The sequence below is a fragment of the Furipterus horrens genome, unplaced genomic scaffold (assembly GCF_987537825.1).
Source record: "Furipterus horrens unplaced genomic scaffold, mFurHor1.1.pri manual_scaffold_1, whole genome shotgun sequence".
NCBI classification, from domain to species: domain Eukaryota; kingdom Metazoa; phylum Chordata; class Mammalia; order Chiroptera; family Furipteridae; genus Furipterus; species Furipterus horrens.
Genome location: NW_028327171.1, coordinates 141839262 through 141845167, shown reverse-complemented (window position 1 = coordinate 141845167; position 5906 = coordinate 141839262). Strand labels below are relative to the sequence as shown.

The window sequence follows — 5906 nt, the reverse complement described above, 5'->3', positions numbered from 1 at the left end:
AAGATGCTCAGCATCACTAGCCATCAGAGAAATGCTAATTAAAACCACAATAAGATACCACCTTACACAGGTCAGAATGGCCAACATTAACAATTCAAAAAACAACAGTTGTTGGCGAGGATGTGGAGAAAAGGGAACCCTGGTGCACTGTTGGTGGGAATGCAGACTGGTGCAGCCACTATGGAAAACAGTATGGAATTTCCTCAAAAAATTAAAAATAGAACTGTCTTTTGACCCAGTGATCCCACTGCTGAGATTATACCCTAAGAATCCTGAAACACCAATTCAAAAGAATATATGCACCCCTATGTTCATAGCATCACTGTTTACAATAGCTAAGTGCTGGAAACAGCCTAAGTGCCCATCTGTAGATGAGTGGATCAAAAAACTGTGGTACATTTACACAATGGAATACTATGTAGCAGAAAGAAAGAAGAAACTCCTACCTTCTGTGACATCATGGATGGAACTGGAGAATATTATGTTAAGTGAAATAAGCAAATCACTGAAAGATAAATATCATATGATCGCAGTTATAAGAGGTCTCACATCAAAGTAAACCAATGAGCAAAATAAGACCAGAGACCTGGGAACATGGAGCAAACTGACAGCAGCCAGAGGGAAGGAGGGAGCGAGATAATGGTGGAAAGAAGGGGAAGAGACTAGTCAAAGAATATATATGAATGACCCATGGACATGGACAACAGTGTGGGGATTGACTGTGGGAGCAGGGGGGGTGGCTCTGTGAAGGAAGGAAAAGGAGGAAAAATTGGGACAACTGTAATAGAATAACAATTTTAAAAAGTTAAAAAATATTTGTCAGTTTATTTATTTATTTCATTCCATGCACTTAAACATTCTACCATGCTGCTCTGACTCTTGGATCCTTCAAAAAATATCTTGTAATGTAATAGGAAGATGAGATGTGATTATTAATTTGTATCAATGAGTAAAGAAGGAGTAATATTTTAGGAGTCTTATCTCAGATGACTGAGAGAATTATATTGCTATTAAGGGATAACAGAAAAAGAGATGTGATTTGAGTAAAATGACAAAGCAATTTTTTCCCCTCACTTTGTATAGGCCTTCTGCTTCTCCAAATGCTGGCAGTCACTCCTATACTCTGTAAGCAAAAGAATAGAAAAGTTCGTCGTCGGCGGCAGCCATCCGTCTCGAGAGACGATGGTATAGCTTCTTAAGAGTCTATCTGCACCGCCGAGAATGGCTGTGCAGTCCGACTCGGGAGTGACACGGTATCTGTCTCCTCCCGTGTTGAATCGACATCTTGCGATGAAGCTACAGAGCCTGGGCAGGGTGATATGGAGGGTCTGCTGTTGCCCATGCAGCAGACCCCCCCCTCTCTTCGCAGCTGAAGGGTCCAAGGGAAAGACGGAGTCAATACAGCTTGGCTTCAGGTGCGCCGCAGGAGTTGCCGGTGTTGACTACAACGTCAAACCGCCTTAGGGACTCCGGTTCCGGATTTTCTGTCGGGGTTTACTCCCTTAGCCTTTCCCCTGAAGAGGTATGCCGCAAGGCAGCGGAGGTTTTTTGGAGTCAGAGTTTTCCTTCTCTGATGTACCCTGACTGGAAGATAGAACCAGCGACACTTAGCTCGCAGGCCGACGCTCAATCCACTGAGCCAAACCAGCCAGGGTAAATAGAAAAGTTACATCCCTGGGAAATATACCAACCTGAGAGAAAACTCAAAGATTCCGGTATCATGTTCTCTAATGAAGTGCCCCAGCCAGATAAACTTACAGAGAGAATGAACCACAGTCAACAAATCCATTCACATGCTCGCAGCCTCCTAGAAAACTTTTAGTGTTCCATTCTTTAATATTAGCAGATAGGTAACAATATCTAGGTATCTAATAAAATGTCTAACATGAGAAAGTGAGACGAAAATAATAAAAGAGAAGGTAACTGGAAGCACTTGAGAAAACAGATTTTATTCATGAGAAAAAATTCTGAATAAAAGCTTGAATTAATATGGTCAAAGACATAGAAGAAGATACTGCATTTGTGAATTATAATGAATATTTAGTGATAAAAATACTCTTTAAAATTAAGACATAATAAAATAAAAGTCAATGAAATATAGAAGATAAAATTAAGAATGTTTGTCAAAAAATACAGAAAGTAGGAAAGAAAGGTAAGAAAATTAGAGAGTCGGTCCAAGTGATCCTTACCCAAATAATTGCAGTTCCAGAGAAAAAGACAACAAAGGGGAAGAAATCATTCAAAAAATATGTCAGGAAAATATTCATAAATGGATTACATAAGTTTCTAGATTGAAAGAATATACTTAGTGCCTATAATAATGGATGTTACTAATGTATCAACAAGGACGAGGTGAAGAAGCACAGGTACCTCATCATCACGGGGGTGGTGGGCTCCATAGACAACGACTTCTGTGGGACAGACATGACCATCGGCACTGACTCAGCTTTGCACCAGATCACTGAAGTCCTCGATGCCATCATGACAAAGGCCCAGAGCCACCACAGGACCTTTGTTCTCGAGGTCATGGGGAGACACTGCAGGTATCTAGCCCTGGTAGGTGCCTTGGCCTGTTGGGCAATCTGGGTGTTCCTTCCGGAATCTCCGCCAGAAGAGGGTTGGCAGGAGACCATGTGAGAACCGGGCCCGGAAAAAAAAAAAAGGCTGAATATCATCACTGTAGCTGAAAGAATAATCGATACCCAAAATAAGCCTATTACCTCAGAGCAAATCAAGGATCTGGGGTGACGCAGCTGGGGTAGGACACGCAAGTGACCATACTTGAACTCATGCAGAGAGGTGGGACGCCATCAGCCTTTGACAGGATTTTGGCCAGCCACATGGGGCTGGAGGCTGTCGTTGCCCTTGTGCAGGCCATTCCAGAGACCCTGGCCTTGTGGTGTTGCTGAATGGGAACCAGGCCGTGCGCCTGCCCCTGATGGAGTGCATGCAGATGATCTGGGCTGTCCAAAAGGCATGGATAAGAGGAGGTTCAAGGATGCTGTGCAGCTCCAAAGAAGGAGTTTCGAGGGCAACCTTAATGCCTACAAGCGGCTCGCCATCAAGATGCCAGACTCCAGTATCCTAAAGAGTGACTTCAATATGGCTGTCATCAATGTGGGAGCACCAGCTGCTGGGATGAACGTGGCCGTGCTCTCGGCTGTGCGGTTCGGCATCTCAGAAGGACACAAGATGTACACCGTCTATGATGGATTTGAGGGCTTTGCCAGAGGCCAAGTAAAAGAAATCGGCTGGTTGGATGTCAGAGGCTGGACCGGACCAGGCGGTTCCATTCTTGGGACAAAGCCGACACTCCCCGGGAAGTACTTGGAAGAAATTGCTGCACAGATGCGCACCCACAGCATCAACGCACTGCCATCATCGGTGGGTTTGAGGCCTACCTGGGACTGCTGGAACTGTCAGCCTCCCAGGGGAAACTTGAGGAGTTCTGTGTCCCTATGGTTATGGTTCCCGCCACCGTGTCCAACAATGTGCCAGGGTCCGATTTCAGCATCAGTGCCGACATTGCTCTAAACACCATCACTGATGCTTTCCAGAGCTCCATCATGTTTGCCCAGGCGCGTGGCGACCACCAGAAGCTTTGCATCCCCATTTGCCTCATGCCTGCCACCGTTAGCAACAATGTCCCCGGCACAGAGCTGAGCCTGGGCTGTGACACTGCAGTAAATGCGGTTGTAGATACCTGTGACCGTATCAAGCACTCAGCCAGCGGGACCAAGCGCCACGTGTTCATCATTGAGACCATGGACAGCTACTGCGGCCACCTGGCTAACACCTGGCCAGCTGGTGCTGATGCAGCCTACATCTTTGAGGAGCCCTTTGACATCAGAGATCTGTAGGCCAACATGGAGCACCTAACAGAGAAGATTGAAGACCACCATTCAGAGGGGACTTGTGCTCAGAAATGAGAGCTGCAGTGGAAACTACACCACAGACTTCATCTACCAGCTCTATTCAGAAGAAGGCAAAGGGGTGTTTGACTGCAGGAAGAACGTGCTGGGCCACATGCAGCAGGGTAGAGCACCGTCCCCATTTGACAGAAACTTTGGAACCAAGATCTCTGCCGGAGTCATGCAGTGGATCACCACACAACTGAAGGAGGCTCAGGGAAAAGGAAGAAGGTTTGTAACTGATGACTCCATCTGTGTGCTGAGAATATGCAAAAGAAACCTTGTTTTCCAACCTGTGGCAGAGCTGAAGGGGACAGACTTTGAGCACAGAATTCCCAAAGAGCAGTGGTGCCTGAAGCTTCAGGCCCTCATGAAGCTCCTGGACAAGTACAAGACCAACCTTGATGTCTCTGACGTGGGCCAGCTGGAGCACGTTCACCATAGTCACGTGGAGTCTGCAGCCATCTAGACGCCATTGCCCACCAGTGACGCTTTGGACTTCCTTTTTGCCACCCATTTTTCTAACACTTAAGTTATTTATCAGCACTTTACGTGAGTACTGTTGACATTAGTCCCTGATCACAGTGCACCCGTCCTGTGTCCTTCTCACCCCACTGGTCCTGAGACTCCAGTGAGTTGTCTGCTATATTGCATACTCTTTCCACTGCTTTAAAACAGGCATTTTCAGTGGAATTAAACATTTGGCTAAAACTAAAAAAAAAAAAAAAAAAAAAAATTGCAAAGCAAACTACTGTGAAATGCCAGAATATGTAAAGCAAAGGAAAACTCTCACAATAGTGACACTGGAAGCTAGAAGGAAGCAGAATGATACCATCAAAATTCTAAAAGACAGTGGTGTATTTACACAATGGAATATTGCATAACCATAAAAAAGAAGAAACTTTTAACTTTTGAGACAGCATGTGTTAACCTAGAGATTATGATGCTTAAGTAAAATAAGCCAATCTGTGAAAGTCCAATATCATATGATCTCACTTATATGTGGAATCTAATTTACAAAATAAATTGTTGAACAAAATAGAAACAGAGGCATGGATACATGAAACAGACTCACTGCTATACTTATTAGAAGAAAAAAAGAGAGAAAACCTAAGGAGATACATACACGTACACACAGAAAGATACAGAAGGTCTGTCCAGAAAGTAATCAGCCATGTACTATGAAAATAGAGACACATATATACCCACATATATAACCACACATGTTGGCTCTGATGTGCATAGCATTTACATAGTGATAATAATATAAGCATTGTATAATGATCTGACTTAAAACATTATAAAATTTGGGAAAGCCTCCCTCAGGAAGAATGAAGATAACTTGGATTTTCAAGGAAAAGAAAGATGAGATCTGAGAAATGAAGAAAGCAAACCATGTTAGCAGATAGGCACCGATCCAACTGCCAAAACACTATTTCTAAGTATTTTGTTGATATCTAGACTCCTAGGCTTTGTTTTTTCAGTGACCCTTATTGTTCTCAGTTTTAGTCTTTTCACTGAGAAAAACGTATTGCCATCTCTCCTTCCAATTCACTTAACAGTAACTTTACCATCAGACATCATCTTAATGTATCACTATGTACTATAATGGGAACCAAGAAAAGTTCTAATGCACTCTTTTAAAACCTTTATTATTAAACTCCTCATTAACTACCTGCCTTGAAATTGCATATAATGTGTAACTGATTGCTTGATTTAAGTAATAGCACAAATAAATAAAATATAAGCCCAGTCTATGACCATTCCAACCTATGTAAATCTCAAACCAAAATCTTGAGGGGACAAAATAGCTCCATATCTCAGAAACTAGAACTGGTATAATATGTGTTTTTAATCTTTATATATGCCCCCCATTTTCCACCATTTTCCCACCTCCACCTAGCCCCTGCCCTGCAACCCCTGTTGTATTCTTTATTTTAAAACCATTCCAGGAAATTGAGAGAAACAGCATTTTTTCAACAGAGCAATTAAAAA

At 43.2% G+C, this 5906-nt stretch overlaps 1 pseudogene; it reads left to right on the top strand.

Moving 5' to 3' along the window:
- Positions 1–2511: 2511 nt before the first annotated feature.
- LOC150021990 (ATP-dependent 6-phosphofructokinase, platelet type-like) lies at positions 2512–4380 on the top strand (annotated as a pseudogene).
- Positions 4381–5906: the final 1526 nt, after the last annotated feature.